At 41.4% G+C, this 20,593-nt stretch overlaps 1 pseudogene across 1 annotated transcript in view; it reads left to right on the top strand.

Moving 5' to 3' along the window:
* LOC123835478 (glyceraldehyde-3-phosphate dehydrogenase-like) overlaps nucleotides 1-20,299 on the top strand; it is a 140,358-nt pseudogene extending 120,059 nt beyond the window's left edge. Inside the window, exons 6-7 of the transcript XR_010406501.1 lie at nucleotides 17,895-17,951; nucleotides 18,993-20,299. The product of XR_010406501.1 is annotated as a glyceraldehyde-3-phosphate dehydrogenase-like (transcript). The remainder of the gene's footprint in view (nucleotides 1-17,894; nucleotides 17,952-18,992) is intronic.
* The last annotated feature ends 294 nt before the right edge of the window (nucleotides 20,300-20,593 follow it).

Raw genomic sequence — 20,593 nt, 5'->3', positions numbered from 1 at the left:
AATAAACAATTATTTTAAAATTTGATCTTTTATTATTATACAAGTATTATTTGCTATTGTAGAAAATGTAGAATTACATATAAACAAAAAAGAGCAAAACAAATATCACTCCTCTTTCTACTCCACAGAGATGACCACTATTAACATTTTGGTGTGGTTCCTTCCAGAAAAATGTAGATGATAAGGCGATACTTGTTTGTTATGTACTTTTTCTGGTAATAGTATAATGTGAACATCTTTGTATATAATAAATACATTACATGTTTAGAGAAAATAACCTTGAAATCCGTGTTCATGTTTGACAATTAAATAAACCTATAAAGTAGTCAGGGAGAGTATTATTTCTTCACTTTATGCATCAAGAGTAGAGGTGAAGAGAACTTAATTAACTTGTTCAAGTGCTCAAACCAAAAAATCACAGAAATGGGACTAACATTTGAGTTTTGACTCAAAATCCAATGTTCTTTTCACTTCTATGCCGATAATAGGCTGGTGACACTATAGACACTGAATTGTCAAGGCAGGAAATTATAGCAAATCTTAATTAAGGGCATTCTTGAGTCTGAGTAAACAAAAAAATATTGGATTGAATTATGTTGAAAGGAATTATATGACTTTTTGTGCCTCATTAGCAGCTAATTAACTGCTACCATGTAAATACTTTAATTATGCAAACATCTTATGAATAAAGGAGAAAATAATTTATAAACAAAGGAAAGAACAGATGTGACTCCACACATTAGATAATAAGATGATTATCTGAAAAGTACTCAACTAGTTGGAGAGGTGAGCTGAAATCTATCAAAATGTATGTAACATAGATGAAGGCCAAGTTCTCCACTTGGGACCTCCAAATCCACTGCGTTATCTGTAGAAACCTTCCGTCATGAGGCACATCGACTTCCTTCCATGTAAGCTCAGTTATGGTGGCACTTGGGCAGATACGTGGTGGGCTGATAGCTGCTGTAGCCGTGCAGGAACTGGTAACAAGGATCCATTCTTCATTGTTCCAGCATGCTCCTCTTTGCTGCATGTACCAAGAGGGAGGTTGGCTAAACTCTGTTCTGGTGTCTCTGTCCTTCTTTGCACTCAGAAAGGCACTCAGATTAATGTTCTGTTGTTTAAGACATAGCTCAATGGGAAGTATGACAAAAGACACAACAGTGTGGTGCAGCCATTGAAAAAATCTAGTGGGAAGCTTTCTTTAGCAGGAGACTATCATCTAAACCAGAGGTCAGCAAATTGTGACCTATTGGTCAAATACAGACTGCCATCTGTTTTTGAAAAATAAAAAGATTTTATTGCTGCATAGCCATGTCCTTTCTGTGACATACTGACTATAGGTGCCTTTGTGCTACAACGGCAGAGTTGAGTAATTGCATGGAGGCTGGATGGCTGGTAAAGCTGAAAGTATTTACTCTCTGGTCCTTCACAGAAAATGTTTGCCCATCCACGATCTAGAACAATGATGTGGGCTAGGGAGAAAAGTATAGCTCCAATCTCAACCCCAGGCATTGCAATTTAAAGAGATAAAGGTCAGTAGAAGCATACTGTAGGAGGAAACTCATCACCATGGTGCAGGAACTCAAAATTAAGTCTCATATGGGAGGATACAGAGATTGAGATATTTTAAACCTGGAAAAGAGAAGCTTTGAAGATGGTAGGGAGATGGAGGGGAATGGAAGCTCCTTGGCTGAATTAAAATACTGAAATCAGGCTGAGTGGAAGGACTTTGTAGCCCCAACTAGGACCATGGGTGACAGTTACAGGGAGACCATTTGGTGGACTTTCTAACAATGAGGAATTAAAAAACATAGCAGGCTGGCCTGGAAGGTAGGGTTTTCTTGTCAGAACTTGAAGTTCTCCTGGCTGGACTGAATAATTACATATTGGGGATATTAGAGAGGAGATTCAGGAATAAGTATAGTTATCATTTTGGGGGTGCCTACTGTCTACCATCACCTCTTTATACACATCACTTCTAATCCCTGTAAATACTCTTCTATTATTATGAACTCACTTTGTGGATGAGGAAACAATTCAGAGAGAGTAAAACATTTGCCTAAGTTCACAATAGTAGTAAATGTCAGATCTATAGACAAATATGTTGTCGGATAAGAGTTCTTTAAAAAAATTTTTTTGGAGGTATTTTCTTTTTAAAGATTTTATTTATTTTTTTGACAGAGAGAGACACAGTGAGAGAGGGAACACAAGCAGGGGGAGTGGGAGAGAGAGAAGCAGGCTTCCCGCTGAGCAGGGAGCCCGATGTTGGACTCGATCCCAGGACCCTGGGATCATGACCTGAGCCGAAGGCAGACGCTTAACCGACTGAGCCACTCAGGTGCCCTGGAGGTATTTTCAAAAACAGAAAAGGGCAGAGACATCTGGGTAGTGCAGTCGGTTAAACGTCTGACTTTTGGTTTCAGCTCAGGTTATGATCTCGGTGTCTCTTTAAAATCAATCAATCAATCAATCAATCAATCAATCTTTTAAAAAAACCAAAAGGGCAAAGAATAACATAACTAACCTAGATATTTCTACCACCTAGAATTTACAGTTATTAACAGTTGTCAATTTTGCATTGTGAAAATATCTACAATAACTTATTTTTAAGTTGGTTATAGTAATTATATAGTCCTAATTACATAATTTTAAATATCCTTCAAAAATGATATAATTAACATATACCCTGAAACGTCATACTTTTAATAATATTTATAGATAGTATTTTCTTTTAAAACCACCAAAATCTCCTTGTGCCTGTTGTCGCTAATATTCTTCAGTTCTCTGTGGTACTATCTGATCACAAACTGGTTTGGGGGGCCTAAGTTATATACATATTGTTTCTTTTCATTGACAAGTTAGTTATCCAATCCATTGCTTCCCTTTGCATTTTCCTGACACCCTTTTGCTTGGGCCTGCTCTAACAAACTCTGTAAAAGAACAAGGTCTTGCATTATTAAACAATTAAACATACATTTTATTTAGGGTGCATAGAAAATTGGAAAGGACTGATTGAACATTTTTGCATCATAATCTTGTTTCATTTTTTTTTTCTTTCTTTCCTCACTTTACATTTTTTATCTTGAAATAGTTGTATAAGCAGTACTTGACTGGTAGTCAACATAGCTGACTGAAGTTGTTAATGTCTTCTGAACCTATTTCCTTTCACACTCTGTGTAATTCTGCCAAACTGCTGTGTTCTTCAGGCACAAAATGATTCTGGCTAACAGTTCTACCTTAATGATATGGAAAGTGAGAGCATGCTGCTTTTCTAAGATGAACAGAGCAATCCCAGTAGAGAACTCAAAGTTATGGGTCATTTTCTTAATGAAAATGTTAATCAGTTTAAACTGGTTATTTCAGTGACGTTTGCTCTTCTTGTTCATGGGGGAGTTGTACCTCCTGCTAAGTAATGGCCCCCAGTGTGCTCATGGGGGTCATATGGGGTAGGGGCTCTCACATGCATTCCTACACAAATGGCAGCCTCAGCTTTTCCTTTTTCAGTCTACTCTGATGTCCTCCTTCTGGGATTCTTCTGGGTTCCCCAAGCACCCCATTGTGCCAGCCAGTTCTGTGGTTTCCTTTGGTTATGACCCAGAGCACCACTGCAGATGAAAGGAGAGGTGCTGGAGCTTAATCTGGTTTGTGGCACAGTTGGGGGGACACTGACTCTTCTTTGTGTCCTCTTTATTGGAGTGACACCAATGCTACTAGGGCCCAGCACCCCTCAGAGATTTTGGTAAAGCTGGCTGTGTTAGTTTGCTGGGACTGATGTGACAAGTACCACACACTGGGTAGCTTAAACAACAGAAACTTAATGTCTCACATTTCTGGAGGCTGGAAATCTGAAATCAAGGTATTGGCAGGATTGGTCTGGTCTGGTCTGAGGGCTGTGAGGGACAATCTGTTCTATGCCTTTCTCCTAACTTCTGGTAGTTCGCTGGTAATGTTTGGTGTTTCTTGGCATATAGAAGCATCCATCACCCTGATCCTTAACTTCATGTTCACATTGTCTGTGTCCAAATCCCTCCTTTTCATAAGGACACCTGTCATGTTGGATTAAGGCTCACCGTATTCCAGGATGACCTCAACTTAACTAGTTACATCTGCAGTGACCTTATTTCCAAATAAGATCATCTTCTGAGACACTGGTGGTTAGGACTTGAACATATGAATTTTAGGAGGACACAATTCAATCTATAACACTGCTCCTTTAGGGTTTTTTTGAGTTTTGTCTTTGTAAGAATTAAAAGAGACACTTTGGTTCTAGGATTGTGACCAAAGGGGGATAAATAGGCCAACACAAATGAGTCACTTTGTAAATGGAAAAGCCCATTTCAGATGGTAGCTATTATTAAGGAATAATGCTTTTATGTTTGCATGGAGGATCCCATCAAGAAGTTCTGTGTGGAGAACACCAAAGAAAACTCTCCAAACCTCTCTTTCTCTATTTGTAGAAATATGGGGGTGGTTGCTTTATTTTTCCCCGTAGGAAGTTGTTGGTGCAATAAGGAAGCTGGTGTTGAACAAAGCAAGAGACACTTCTAGTACTCATCTCCTTTCCAGTCAGAGATTGCTTACTATCTTTCCCCAAAGAAAATGAGGTACAACAGCCCTTAATTCTAAATTTTTTTTAAAGATTTTATTTATTTATTTGAGAGAGAGAATGAGATAGAGCATGAGAGGGGGCAGGGTCAGAGGGAGAAACAGACTCCCTGCTGAGCAGGGAGCCCGATCCGGGACTGGATCCCGGAACTCCAGGATCATGACCTGAGCCGAAGGCAGTCGCCCAACCAACTGAGCCACCCAGGCGCCCCAACAGCCCTTAATTCAACGTTTCTGTTGCTGGCATAGAGTAAGAGCACAATAAATGTTTTTGGCATACCTGAATGAAGGTGAGGAAGGTACCATATATATGGTACGAGAGACTGTGGAGAGAGAAAAGGGGATTGCTTCTCTGCCCCTTCTGACTTCCCAGGGTGATGATGATAAAATCAGATTATTCACTAAAAGCACTTTGAAAGCTGCTACACCTTTGGCCAGTTCTGTTAATGTCTATTCCTTAGTCCTGAGGCTTGTCACGAAAGAAGGTTCAGGGACTGATAGATGTGGGAGCAAAGGAGACAAACCTAGTTTCCCTGCCTCTATTCTGAGGCAAAGATAGTCAGAACTCTCCACTTCCTGTCTTTCTGGTATCTTCCCCTGGCACAGGCCTTCAAATTCAGTCTATCCCTTTTAAGAGGAGAATTGACTTCTCATGTATTTTTCTAATCTAACAAAATCAACCATAAATGAATAAAACCATAAGCCAAGGAAAATAAATCTTTAGTTAGTTGAAAAAAATTAACCCATTTGCTTAAATGCCAATTAAATAAGAAATGATATTCATGCAATCATGTGTTCCATAAAGATTTCCATGAAAGCTCCTGATTAATTTCAAGGAAAAATAGAAATATGGTCTGTTTCAAATTATTAAGTATAGCTATCCATTGATATCTGTTGATTACTGTAACTTGTTATGCTGTTGTGTTAAGAATTCATTTATGACACATGCCTCTTTAAAAACAAAATGTTTTCTTGAGTCTGTGTTGATTCCAGATCTCTCATACCTGTTTTCCAAATCACTTGAAAATTGGAGTGGTTGAAAACAGATTAGCTCCAAAGGAAGGAATGTGGAATCAGTGGGCAAACTACTAATTGGATTGTGGTGAAAGAAGCCATAGACACCAGTGGTTAGTGCTTCTTGAGAGTGAATTGGGAATAGAGCTTTGGGTAGAAAAAGAGAAGTTAATGGTGGAAAAAAAGTATTAAAGATTCAAGAGAAAGAACAATATCTTGATGGAAGCCAGGAAGGGTATACTTGGATCTCAAAGGGAAAGGAGAGCTGTAGAATGAAGAAGGGGCTTCTTTTCTTCTGGGTCAGGAAGGAGTGAAGGTGGGCAAGGAGGGGATGGTTACAATTTTACCTTGTAAACGTTTAGAGACCTCATCTTCATTTCATTTTATGGAGGAGGAAACTGAAGTCCAGAGAGGTGAAGTGACCTAGGATTGCCTTATACAAGGTAAGTCCCAGGTCTCTTCACAGGTTACAGTTCTCCTTCACTATCCATCCTATCCCCTCTCATTTCTACTTCCTTACAATCTCACTTTTGTTTCCCTAGCGTATCAAACAGTTGTTTACTGGATATGGTTGATGGCTGTGGAAAAGAAAAAGGGTAAGAAAAAAATAATAAAGGCAAATTCAATTTAGAGGAGAAACAATTTAAATGCTTAATTGGTTGAAAAAAAAAACAAGAACAGGTGGCGCTCTAGTTGGCCTGGAATCTTCAAATGAGAGTTTGCATCTTATTTTGTATTCAAAATGAAAAATGGAGGAGATGTAGAAGTCTTTGAGTATAAAGGCACATTGTAGCATGCAAGGTATGGAGATTAAATGAAGAAATCCAATTTGGACTGGAGAGAACATCCACTTTTTAAGAAGTGGGGGCGGGTTTCAGCCACACAGCTGGTATTTACGTAGATTCATACAGATTGGTATCAGTGGCAATACTCAAGTTTCCATGAAGTCACAAAATGGTAGCCTGGAAGAATATGGCCACACAACCATTTTTCTAATTGTGCCACACCATTATTTGTACCCCATTCTGCCAAAGGTAAAACATCCATGGTCCCACATTTCTCACTTTCATTCCAAATCTATCTATACTTCCTGTCAATGCTCTGTAGTCAAATAACATCAGGAACACACATGTATTTGAACAAGTGCTTATTACTCATCCCGGTGAAGGAGAATGTACACTATGGGGAACCATGGCATGTCTCAGTAAGAGGTCATTAGAAAGGACTTACTATTGGACTTGAGTTTGGTTGAGTAACTTGGGGAGGATCCAAGGAAGCAGGAATTCGTTTTGGATTGGGTGCTATCTGAAATCAAGGACAATTCTATGGCTCTCTCAGTAACTCTTACCGATTGGGAAGGAAGCTATAATTGGGAAAGAAGCAGCACTCACTCATATTAGCTGGGATTTTTGGTATTTTGTGGTTTAGACAATGTTTATGCTTTGTCTCTGTTCAGATATGATTACTGAGTGGCTGTGTTTTTGATTTGTTCCACTGTGGTCACAGAGTGGCCCTTGTCTGATGTTGATTTTCTGTGAAATTGTATATGTACAACAGGACAATGTCAAGGCCCAGCTAATCATACTAGGTCAGCTCCTTGCATGTCAGGGGCTGCTTTTCTCTTTCTCAGTATGAATTTATTTAGAGAAAAAAAGAGCAAAGTTTCAGGATGTAATTTCCAAAATTGAGTGTGTGCATGTGTGTAATCGCCACATCATTACGATGCAACTGAGTGGTGTGTTTTTGCTGTAGGTTTACTAAGAGTAGTAGAGCCCTTGTAGTAACCACACTCACTTTCTCACATAGACTCCCCTCCTTTTTGTTTCAGTTACAGGACTGCTCTGTGACTTTTGGGTTAAAGCAGCTGTAGAACGAGAATAAACATATTAGCACCTAAAGACTGGACTTACCACATTAGCATGTTGCCTAAACCAACTACCCTCCCCAGCTCCAGCCTATACTGCCATCTCAGGATTCTCAGGTCTTTGTGATTTTTAAATAGTTCAGAAGGTTTAAATGTTGAGAAGGTGAATAAATAATTCTAAAGTATAATTTCATGGTTTCATATTGCTGTGGAAGTACCTGAAGCTTCTATTTATAATTTGTAGCACTCTTCAAGCCACTTGCTAATAGTGACTTTAAAATGGTGGACACGAGTAGGTATCGAAAACAAAGTCATTTTTCTTGTTCCCTGCCTCATGAACTGTATTCCACAGTCCTGGAGGCACCCTTAAAAATTTGGGGGAGAAAACATGGATTCGTGGCCTATGCATAGAAGCAATTGCATGTGGGGTTGCCAATGATCACTGCAAACCAAAGGCCTTGTAAAGCTCTCATCAAAGAGCTTGTGTCAAGGAATAAGATTTGGATTTATCCAATTTGGACCTCAGAAAGTGAAAGCTCCTTCAAGTCTGTAAAATACCATGTTTGGTCTCATCCAGCAGAAAAACGACTCAGAAGGGAGAATATAGTAGATGCCAGGAAGCCTAGGTCTCAGCCCTGGTTCTGCCCCTAAGTAGGGGACTATGTATAAGTTACATGATTTTTCTGGATTTTTGTTTTTATTTTGTCTAAAATGGCCATGCTAATGCTTGCTTTTCCTACCTCAGAGTTACTAGGCCAAGTGAGATCATGTTTGTTAATGAAAAAAAATGCTGTTTTAAATTCCATATGCCTCTAAAGAATTGAAGCCCCTTAAAGAAAATATGGCAATCTGCTAATGGTTCTTTCAGACAGGAGAGCACTTTGATGAGTTTTGGGAATACGAAAGTGAGTCTGGCAATAGTTTGGGAATAGAGAATGGGAGAGCCAAATTGCTCTCGATAAGCTGGGTGTGAACATAAAATTGGACTGTTGAGGGGCAGGGAGGGAGAGAAGTGGTATATAGAGAGAAACGGGAAGGAAGGGGAAAAGGCATAATCAGCAAGAGGGCGAGAGGTCCAGAGATATACTGGAGAGTGCCTGATGGAACTTTCAGGAATAGTGATGGGTAATATGTACTGCAGATTTATTTGCAGTGCAGCAATATCATCCTCCACTTATGACTTTCTGTAAAGGCTTTTCAAAACACAAGATCTTTATATATGCACCTTGCTTAAAATGAAGGTGGGAAGGAGCTAGTTTGGGGACAATCTAGGAAGAAAACGCCAATACCTAAAAAGTGCAAAAGGGAACAAAAAGTCAGTAGAGGCAGGGGTGCCTGGGTGGCTCAGTCAGTTAAGCAGCTGACTCTTGGTTTCGGCTCAGGTCATGATCTTGGGGTCATGGGATTGACCCTGTTTCAGGCTCTGCACTCAGCACGGAGTCTGCTTGTCCCTCTCCTTCTGCTCCTCCCCCCTGCTCTCTCTCTCTCTCATAAATAAATAAAATCTTTAAAAAATTCAGTAGAAGCAGAAAACTCAAACTAGAAATGACCATAGAATATAAGTTCCCTCAGGAACACAAAAAGGTCTTGGGCAGGCCTTCCAGAGAGTACAGAACAGAAGGTTGAGCCAATTTTATAGACCTTGAAGGACAGGGTGACTGAAGGTGATATCTGGGTAAGGAATATCAAAGAGTTGGGGGAAAAAAATAAAGCAACAACAGTATAAGTTGTTACCATGATTTGAGTACTTAGAGCAAATATCTAGATAATTCAAACTAAAATAAATTACAAAATTCAAATCCCTGTGCTTCTAATATGTGGCTGGTTTAGAAAAAAGTTTGATCCTTAACTTTCTGTCTTAATGTTCCCAGTCAAGAAACAATTTTACAGGACCTATACAAGGAAGCATACATGTACCTCCCTCTTTTGGTGTCAAAAAAGACAACTAATTTGAAGTGCTTCTATGATATTCATACTACAAGGACAGATTCAACATTTTTAAACTCAGTTTTCAGTGTTTCCTATTTGCCTAAAAACTGAACTGATATTTTAAACCTGAGGTCACATTTGGAGCTTAGGTTGCGTATTCAAGTTGGAGAATTTTGAGGTTCCCAAGGCTTTTCTTGAGGCTTGATGGGCATGTATTCTCTAGTGCTTGAATGAGGCGGGGAGAAAGAGAGAGAGAGAGAGAGATGAAAAGATAGCAGACTCGGGATCTTTGTTTTGTTTTTCTTCCTTTGAACACTGCCTGAAACAGGTAAAGCTCTATCCATAGTAACCTCTATCCTTGCTACTCAAAGTATGGTCTGAGATCTGGCAGCACCAACATTACCTGGGAGCTTGTTAAAATGCAGAATCTCAGAGACCCACTGAATTGGAATCTGCACTGTAACAAGATCCCTGGGTGAGATTTGCATGCACATTAATGTTTCAGAAGCCCTATCTAGGAAGCTTTACACAAATCTGTTTCTTAGGTGACAGGAGGACCCACCTATGGAAAAGGGCAAGAATGTCACTGCTGCCACTAGACATTTCATTAGGGGTTTGGCTGTGAATTCAATGTGAATTTTGCAGCTTAGGGACAGAGAAGGGACTTGGCCACACCAGGGGCCCTGTAAGAGCTTACAAAAAGGCTTCATTGAGGGGCACCTGGGTGGCTCATCAGTTGGGCATCTGACTTTCAGTTTCAGCTCAGGTCATGATTTCAGGGTCATGGGATCCGGCCCCACATCGGGCTCCATGCTTGGGCTCCATGCTCAGCGGCAGAGTCTGCTTGAGATTCTCTCCCTCCCTCTCCCTCTGCCCCCTTATAAAATATAAATAAATAAATCTTAAAAAAAAAATAAAAGGCCTCCTTGGAATGGTCTACCAGGAAACCAGGTATAGCTGATATTCCCATTATTTTGAACAGGATTTTAAAGCCGACAGATTTTGAGAAGTAATCTAGCTGTTATGTTCTGAGGGAAGGGCGGAGAAAAAAAGTAGCATTAGCTTCTGAGGTCAAAAAGGGTGTCTTCTATTTCCTTTGTATCATCTTAAACCTCCTGGTAGAGTGGGACCCTTACAGAATGAGCACTCGATAAATGTCATTAACAGTGATTTGCACCACAGTGGTAATATTTTTAATGCAGCTCATTCCAACAAATGTTCCGCTTCCCATGTTAACTTTTATATACCCAGCAACCAAAAATGTACACTGCTGAGTGTACAGAATATTGGGCTCCAGCTAAGTGTGATTAGATATTGATTTCTGAGCCCTGTAAACATTTAGCGATGCAGAAGCTCTTGAGCATTGGATCATTATGGACTGTGGGGCTGACGTTGGCAGAATTCCAACAGTAACAATTTGTGGAAAAATTCTAGAGTTGCTGCAAGGCCCCAACTATGGATTTGACCCTGGTGTTGGCCCTGATCTGTGCCCTGGTCCACTGATTATCCTTCTCACCCTGTCTTTGCACCTGTCTTTGCAAACGTATGCTTTTGGTCACCAAAGGTACTAGGCAGAGAGAAGAGATGTAAAGTACAAACTCATCATGACTGCTGGGAAAAAGAAAAATAACTCAGATTTACAGGTGATAAGCTTGCAGTGAAGCATAGCACAGTATTACTCTTTTATATTTGTATTGTACATAGTATTGCCTTTCTTTATTTGCTGTGGGAGGTGCTATCAAAGAACTGTGAAAAAACATCTATTTAAAGTTCAAACATACGGTGTTGAGAATAAGAAGGACTAATCTTTTCATAAGTTGTGGAAGATTAAGGTTGACATTCCTGTCTTGAGACATGGGGTCTGTGTCCCCTCTCCTCAAAAAGTCACAGACTCTGTGACTGCTTTGATCAACAGAATATGGTAAAAGTGATATTTGCCAGTTTCTGGACCCAGACTTTGAGAAACTGGCAGTTTCTACTTTCTGTCTCTTAGAACCCAGTCATCATACTTTGAGACATACAAGTCACATAAAGAGGCTCATGTAGGCATTCCAGTCAAAAGTCCTAGCTCAGCTCCGAGCTAATAGCCAGTATTAAACAGCGATTTGAGTGCTCCATATTGGCTGTCCAGTCCAGTTGCACCTTCAGACGACTCCAGCCACTATCTGACCACAGCTGCATGAGAGAACCAAGGAAAATCCAGACAGCTGAGTCAGGCAACCCATAAAACTATGAGAGAAAAAAAATGTGTTTTTTAAAAAGATTTATTATTTATGTGAAAGAGAGAGAGTGAGAGAAAGAGAGCACGAGCCAGAGGGGCAGAGGGAGAGGGAGAGTATATCAAGCAGACTCCACGCTGAGGGTAGAGCCTGACACATGGCTCAATCTCACAACCCTGAGATCATGACCTGAGCCGAAATCAAGAGTCGGATGCTTAACTGACTGTGTCACCCAGGCACCCTGAGAACAATAAATTGTTTTGAGCCATCGCATTTTTTTTTTAGTGGCTTGTTATATGGCAATAGATAAGTTACTCTATTTATCTATAGTAGGAGGCTACTCTTAAGCTATGTGAATCCATTTTTACTCTTTCAGACAATCCTAAGCCTCACCCTTATAAGACTCCATGCCGCCCAACCGCAAGCACTTGGCTCACCTAAGTTTGCAACATCGTATCTTCTAAAATGCAAACTTTGAAAGGTGCCTTCTCATTGAGAAAAGCCTGTGCTTGCTTTATTAAATTATCACAGAGACTATCACAATGTTGAAACCTTCAGGTGTTCCTGGCTCTGTTCTCAAACCCATATCCAAAAGCAGCATTCTGCACACTCTGTGAGCTTACATGTTTATGATTCCATGTGGCAAGTTCCTCACCCATTTCCTCCAAGTGTGAGCTGTTCTGGCAGAGAGTCCCCCCGAGCACTACATAGTGTCCATAAAGTTCCTATGCCATTGCCTCTTCATCTGAAAAATGGAAGCTCCCAAGGGACTGTGACTATGTTGATGTCAACATTTTATTTTGATCTCTCCTTCTATCTTATCGTGGGGGAATTGTGTCAATCCATGAGTCATGGCACACTGGGGGCTGGGATTCTTATAAAGTTTTGGTACAAACTTCCAAAGGCACATTCCAGTCTCCATGTCTGCTCTGTTCTAGCTCAGGATTCTCAATCCTAGCTGTACATTAGAATCATCTAGGGAGTGCTCAAAAAAGCAAGACTACTTGTGTCTGGGTCTCACCTTAGAGTCATTAAATCAAAATATCTGGGGTGGGGCACCAGCATTTATTTAAAAAATTCTCCCCAGGTGATTCGTAGATGCAGGGAAGGTTGAGAAGCACATGTAGCCCAATGATTCACTTGGCCTCTTGTTTGTGGTAGAGAGAAGAATACTGTACTTCCCAATAGTGTACCTGTATGTCCAAATCTTACCTATTCTTTAAGGCTTAGCTCAAATATTGTTTTCTTCATGAAGCTACATAGTCCCACAATTGGCATATTTTCTTCTTCTTTTGAATTAGGGGTATTTTATTTTACCTGTGTTTTCTACATTTGTATATTTTATCATCTCTTTTCTTCCTCTTTATACTCATGATATGTCTCTGACATATATGTATACACAGTGAGAGCTCAATAAATATTTATTAAATGAAGACATGGATGATGTCAGGAAAGCCATCCTCCTTTGTTATTGCTTTCCCTTGGACACCAAGAATGCTTCTGTATGGATGGAGGTGGAGGTGACTATATATGGCCTCCGTCTATGCTCCTCGATTAGAATTGCCCCATAGCTATCCTGCACACCCCACACTATGGCAGGGCTGAACCACTGTTGCTCTTGAATCTTTGTTTCTGGTTGCTTCCTGTCCCCATTTCTCCTCTTCTTACTATTCAGTTAAGTTTTTGCTTTCTCATTTAAATGATTCTTCTTTACAAAGGTCTAAATATCTACTTTCTGCTCTCGTAGGTATGGATGACCATCAGAGGGACAATAGATGCTCCACAGTGTGCTGTGGAATGAAAGTACCAAGACTGATAAGGCTGCCAAGACTTTTGAAAGTACCAAGACTGATAAGGCTGCCTGCTTATCTCCCCACTGGCAAAGGACTAGCTATTTACTGAGTTGAAGTGATAAATATTCCAAGAGCAAGTTTTGAAGTCACCAAGCCCCATAGTACTCTTTACAGAGTCTCCGTGGTATCTATACCGATGAGGCCACTAGATGTAAATCTTAGCTGGATAGAGCCAGTGGATAATTGTTTTGGGTTTTAGGGCCTCTGCTGAAATGTTACTGATTTTCAAGTTTCCCATAATCTTAGAACTGGCTTCAAAGAGATGTGTCAGCGTGTTCCTTTTTCACTTTCTGTGTGTAGCATTTCTTTTGCATCCTGCTATGTACTCATTCATTATTTCTTTTGCTCTGAAACACAAAAGCCATTTCATTTTTTCTTTAAAATTCAGAATTTTAAGAGGTTACTAGAAAAGTCCTCAAATTTGCCTGTAATCAGAGAGTTCCCCTTTGAAGTTCAGATCTTTCTTAGCTCCAATTCGAGAGGGAGTTATGATTCTGTGATGGACTCATGACATTTCTTACTGGGGATATAAAAGGTCAGGTTTTAATGCCTTCTTGTGATATATGCATCTGGTCCAAGATCAGGCAGCTTTGAATGATGGAATTTAATCGTAATTTAGTGAAGGGGTAAGAGATGAGAAGTTATGGCATTGCTGCAGTGCCTGAGCTGTCCACCACTTCCTTAGCACCCCTGTGTAAGGATTTGTAGGTTAGAGCCGCTATTTAAAATAGCCTTTCAGGAACACCATGAAGATGCTCTGGGAGTAAAAGCAAAAGCTCATCTTGACTCATGTTCCAGTGATTACCTGACATCCTGCCTTGGAAAAATAAAGAAAACTGCCAAGGTATAGATCCTTGTCTTCTGAACATTCAGATGGATATTTACCTGTCACCTCCCATTGTGTCCAGCTGCCTCAAAATTCTTACATTGTCACCTCCTTTTGTCCCCCAAAAGAATTTTTTTTTAAATTTTTTTCTTAAGATTTTATTTATTTATTTGACAGAGAGAGAGACACAGCGAGAGCAGGAACACAAGCAGGGGGAGTGGGAGAGGGAGAAGCAGGCTTCCCGCTGAGCAGGGAGCCCGATGCGGGGCTCGATCCCAGGACACTGGGATCATGACCTGAGCCGGAGGCAGACGCTTAACGACTGAGCCACCCAGGCGCCCCCCCCAAAAGAATTTTTAAAAAAATATTTTATTTATTTATTTGACAGAGAGAGACACAGCGAGAGAGGGAACACAAGCAGGGGGAGTGGGAGAGGGAGAAGCAGGCTTCCTGCCGAGCAGGGAGCCCGATGTGGGGCTCGATCCCAGGACCTGAGCCAAAGGCAGATGCTTAAGGACTGAACCACCCAGGCGCCCCCCCAAAAAGAATTTTTGAGTACACAAAGATCCCTACCTACTTCCTTTTTTTTTGCATTAAAAAAATGCTTAAGAGCAAATGAATTGAATCAGAGTTCTACCTTCCCAATCTAAGAAAATCACTTCTTTCTCTTCTGTTTTACATGAATCAAAGAAATGATCCAACTCGCCTGCATTTATTGAGAACAGAAATACTGTGATGCGGTAGAGAAAACCCTGGCACTGGATTGAAGCTCTCAGTCTTTATTAGCCTGAGCCTCTCTGAACTTCAGTTTCCTACCTGTAAATCATCATTAGCCTCAGTTTTCTTATCTAGTAAATTGCCTTCAGGTTTAAATAAAACTGTAGTCTCTTTGGAATGGTTCTATTATCTTATTTTCTGAGGCATGCTAATCTATTGCTCCAGGTACCTGATAATGTCCCCTTGTAGTGAATTCTGTTCTCATCTGGTGTTAATTTTTGCTTGTGGGCTCATTCTCAGCTGGGATTATTTTTGGTCTGTGTGAGTTTTCTGTGCTGTGTTTGGTGGGAGTATCTTTACAGAGAAGTTTTATATTTACCATGGCTGGGTGTCCCGAGGTTTTCACTTGTCCAAGACGAATTTTCATAGTAATTGGTCAGTTTGAGATCCCAACACCATGTGCATAGTATTCATTTGGACTCCATATCTGCATGTGGCACAGACAAGGGCTTGGGGGCCCATCACACACTTGATGCTTCTTTGCTTTTTCTCCAGCCCCGTTGGGAAGTCTCCCATTTCCCTTATACAAAGGAGGCAGGGTTTATAGAGGAGTCTGTGTTCTAGCATCACATTTCCTAGGGGTCCAAGGCCTCATCTCTTTTTTTTATGGGGATTTTATGACTCTAGTACCTTGCTGTTAGCACTTGCAGCCAAGTCTGCTATCCCTCGGGATTCTGGTACATTCGCTCATGTGCGATGAGTTCCTTTGTGGTTTTTTTTGGTAACTAGAGATTTCCCTTTCTGTCTTTGAGTTTGGCTTTTTTTTTTTTTTCTGTTAAATTATTGTAGTTTAGCCAGCATCTGTTTTAAAGAGGATATTAGCTCAATTTGCAACATTGCTGGATAATTAAAAATCAAATGTATATTCTTTATGAGTATTTTTCCCTGCTTACCCACTTTATTTTATTTCATAAAGACACCTCTGTTCACTGGCAGCAGCTTTGCTTCTCAGATGCTGATGTGCATAGGAATCCCCTGAGGGACTTGTTAAAATGCAGATTCTGATTTCTGTAGGTCTGGGGTCTAGATGACATTCTGCATTTCTAACAAGCTCCCTGTTGATGCTGATGTCCTGGCCATACTCAGAGTAGTGGGGGTTTGAAAGAGACCAGTAGTAACCACTTCCCAATTGCTAATTTATCACTTGCTGGAATTCATCTGGCGTGATTGCTTGATAAAATCTCCACTCATCTGGCTGCTCTTGCAAGTGAGACTATGTGGCAAAAGCAGTCTGAAAATTGTAAAGAGCTACAAGATATTTCATTTGGAAAAAGAAATTCATAAATTCAAAATGGAATTAAATGTAATTGATCTTTAATGCCCTTGAAAATACCCAGAAGATCCCATCAACTTTTCTAAAAGCTCCCTTCTACCTCTCCATGTTCCTTTTATTAAGCCTTTTTTTTTTTTCTCAAATTGGAATTCTGGGCAAATTAATAAAAGAATTAACTCTCTAATTCAATTTAAGTTTTCTTTGTTTACTTATATTGTTAATATTAATATTGATTTCTTTTTTGTTGTCATTGTATTATTTTGTAGGCTATAGCCTGGAAAGGGACTCTTTATGGTTAATATCAGTCCTAGAGAATGGAGAATTTGAGTTCCAAACAATTGGTATATTGGGTGAATCTTTAGAATATAAGAGATTATTTATGTGATCCAAGTTTCAAGTGAAGTTATAAGATTCTATTGCCCTTAAGTAAGATGGGAAGCATTTTCCAAACTTTCTCTTTGTACCCTGAAATGTAAAAAAGCAAATCAAAGGTTGATTGGCATTATGGCTGGTCTGACTTTGGCTTATTTACATCTTAATTTTATGGACTAACATTGGTCTGACTTTTAGAATTAACCAGGCGCATGCAGTAAGGTGTGAGACATCTCAGCTTCCTTTCTCTGGGCTTATAGAATGCTGAGGGTGACCTCACAACTGTGAGGCTTGGTAGAAGAGTGACACAGTGGGAGGGGACAGCAATGAGAGGCAGGGCCTGGGCCAGGTGCCTGACGCTATGATGGCTCTGCCATCATGTTACCTGCACTACCTCAGCAAGGTACATCACTTCCCGGATCTCTGTTACCTCATCAAGGACATGAAGGGTTGAGCAAGGCCATCTTCTGTTTCTTTCATCTGAAACCCTACTGTACACTTCCCATCATTTATGCCCACGTTCCATCTGCAAACCAGTGAGCCACAGGACAGGAAGATAATAGGTGTTATCCTAGCTTTGAGGAGTCTGACCAGAGAGGCCTCTAACAGGAAGAGTGAAGACATTTGTGGAAAAAAATGGACCCATGTTTTATTTCACAGAGGAAGAAAAAGTTTGAGACTTGCATGACTTAAACTGACTCTTTTAGTTGGCGAGAGGGTGCAATGGTCTCAATGGTGGTCTCCCCAAAAGATATGTCCACAAGGACTCTGTGGATATGACCTTATTTAGAAAAAGTGTCTTTGCAGATGTAATTAAGTTAAGGGTCTTGAGATAAGATTGTATTGGATTAGGATGGGCCCTCAATCCATTGACAAATGTCCTTATAAGAGATGACAAGGAGAGAAGACACAGAGGGGAGAAGGTCACCTGGAAACCTGGGCACAGATGGGAGAGATCGAGCTGTAAGTTAAGGAACATCAAGACTTGCCAGCAGCTATCAGAAGGTAGAAGAAAGGCATGGAATGGATTTTCCCTCCTGAGACTGCAGGAGGCACCAACCCAGCTGACATCTTGATTTTGAACTTCTAGCTTCCAGATCTGTTAAGAGAATAAATTTCTGTTGCTTTAAGTCACCTCCTCTGTGGTCATTTGTTACAGCCAGACACAGGAAATTAATACCGAGGACATAGCACCACCAACTTGCTGGATGTTTAAGTAAGTTTTACATTCATTATTTTATTTCTTGTGATCATTTTATAAAATAGGTGCTATCATTACTGCCATTTTATAGATTAGGAAATTCAGGCTCAGAGAGGTTAAGTAGCTGGCAAGAGGTCATACAACTAATAAGTAGTGAACAACCCCCTCCCCCCTTTTCTTAACCTCTAAGGACTGCCTCCCCCCCTCAGTAACACGCTGGTTATGGAACGCTCTGTGTGGTCTTTTCTTCAGTGGCCAGTATGCCCGTCACCTTGGTTCCCATCATAGCTGGCCATGCCACTGTTTGAAGGCTGCAGTGACAGAGCCTCTTGAAAATCCGATGCGGTAGAGCCTATAGCACAAAGTAAATAATTTTACCTAAAGGCAGTTTAAATCAGGAAGCCGTACTGTTCCAAGCTGCAGAGATGTAGGAGATGTGAAAAGCATTCTCCTTTTGAGAACACAATTTGGTGCCTAGGGTATCTTTGAGCAGAAGAACTGTTTCATTCAGTTGGGCATTTTCCCAGGAAGTCAGTACTGAGAGAAGAAAAAGGAAAATGTGAAAATGAAATTCAGTTCTTGAAGGGACAGGGGATTATTTTCTAAAATAAATACTGGGAAAACCCTTAAAACCCTAACTATAGAAAAGACAACCACTAAAATAGTTTCAAAAAACAAACTGTATGTTTCTGCCAGAATACTCCATTCTGGAAGGAAGCAGCCTGGAGAGATGAAAGGGGGCCTGGAGCCCCTTTAAGATGCCCTTCTTGCCTGAGGGCGCCTGGTAGAAGGGGGCCGGTTTCCAGGGGTCTCTTCAGTCTGCGAAAGTTTCCTGAGGACAAGGTTTACTTGAATGGTGGCAGCCCCTTCGCTTTCATGGAAACATCTAGGTGGGTGGGGGTAGGGATGTCAAAACCCAGGCACATTAATTAATTAATTAATTAAGCCATCACCCAGTTACCCCATCCCCCACCCCTCTCCCCTCCAGCTACTCTCAGTTTGTTTCATATGATTAAGAGTCTCTTATAGGGCTCTCTGCTCCTCCCCGTTCGACAGACAGCCGCATCTTCTGGTGCAGTGCCAGCTGCGTCCCCGAGACATGATGGTGAAGGTCGGAGTGAATGGATTTGGCCATATTGGGCGCCTGGTCACTAGGGCTGCTTTTAACTCTGGCAAAGTGGATATTGTCGCCATCAGTGACCCCTTCATTGACCTCAACTACATGGTCTACATGTTCTCCAGTATGATTCCACCCATGACAAATTCCACGGCACAGTCAAGGCTGAGAACGGGAAGCTTGTCATCAATGGAAAGGCCATCTCCATCTTCCAGGAGTGAGATCCCACCAACATCAAATGGGGTGATGCTGGTGCTGAGTATGTTGTGGAGTCCATTGAGGTCTTCACCACCATGGAAGGCAGCTATGCTCACCACTATACCACCAACGCTGGTCTTCACCACCATGGAGAAGGCTGGGGCTCACTTGAAGGGCGGGGCCAAGAGGGTCATCATCTCTGCTCCCTCTGCCGATGCCCCCATGTTCGTGATGGGTGTGAACCATGAGAAGTATGACAACTCTCTCAAGATTGTCAGCAATGCCTCCTGCACCACCAACTGCTTGGCTTCTCTGGCCAAGGTCATCCATGACAACTTCGGCATCATGGAGGGACTCATGACCACCGTCCATGCCATCACTGCCACCCAGAAGACTGTGGATGGCGCCTCTGGGAAGCTGTGGTGTGATGGCTGAGGGGCTGCCCAGAACATCATCCCTGCTTCCACTGGCGCTGCCAAGGCTGTGGGCAAGGTCATCCCTGAGCTGAACGGGAAGCTAACTGGCATGGCCTTCCGTGTCCCCACCCCCAACGTGTCTGTCGTGGATCTGACCTGCCGCCTGGAGAAAGCTGCCAAATACGATGACATCAAGAAGGTGGTGAAGCAGGCGTCAGAGGGCCCCCTCAAGGGCATCCTGGGATATGCTGAGGACCAGGTTGTCTCTTGTGACTTTAACAGTGACAGCCACTCCTCCACCTTCGATGCCGGGGCTGGCATTGCCCTTAACGACCACTTTGTCAAGCTCATTTCCTGGTATGACAATGAATTCGGCTACAGCAACCGGGTGGTGGACCTTATGGTCCACATGGCCTCCAAGGAGTAAGAGCCCCCTGGACCACCAGCCCCAGCGAGAGCAAGAGGAAGAGAGAGGCCCTCAGCTGCTGGGGACTCCCTGCCCCAACTTATCCTCCAGAACACTGAGAATCTCCCGACCTCCAACGTTTCCAACCCAGACCCCCTGGAGAAGGGGAGGGGCTTGGGGAGCCCTACCTTGTCATGTACCATCAATAAAGTATACTGTACCCAGCCAAAAAAAAAAAAGAGTTTCTTATGGTTTGTCTCCCTCTCTGATTTAGTCTTGTTTTATTTTTTCTTCTCTTCCCCTATGATCCTCTGTTTTGTTTCTTAAATTCCACATATGAGTGAGATCATAATTGTCTTTCTCTGATTGACTTATTTCATTTAGCATAATACCCTCTAGTTCTATCCTTGTCACCTATCGTATAAATATATACCATATCTTCTCTATCCTTTCATCTGTTGATGGACATCTGGGCTCTTTCCATAGTTTGGCTATTGTGGACATTGCTGCTATAAACACT

The sequence above is a fragment of the Mirounga angustirostris genome, unplaced genomic scaffold (assembly GCF_029215605.1).
Source record: "Mirounga angustirostris isolate CCGP_5_RB_7025 unplaced genomic scaffold, mMirAng1.0.hap1 SCAF_12, whole genome shotgun sequence".
NCBI classification, from domain to species: domain Eukaryota; kingdom Metazoa; phylum Chordata; class Mammalia; order Carnivora; family Phocidae; genus Mirounga; species Mirounga angustirostris.
The sequence above is the reverse complement of the archived record's forward strand: the minus strand, read 5'-3'. Positions and strand labels throughout refer to the sequence as shown.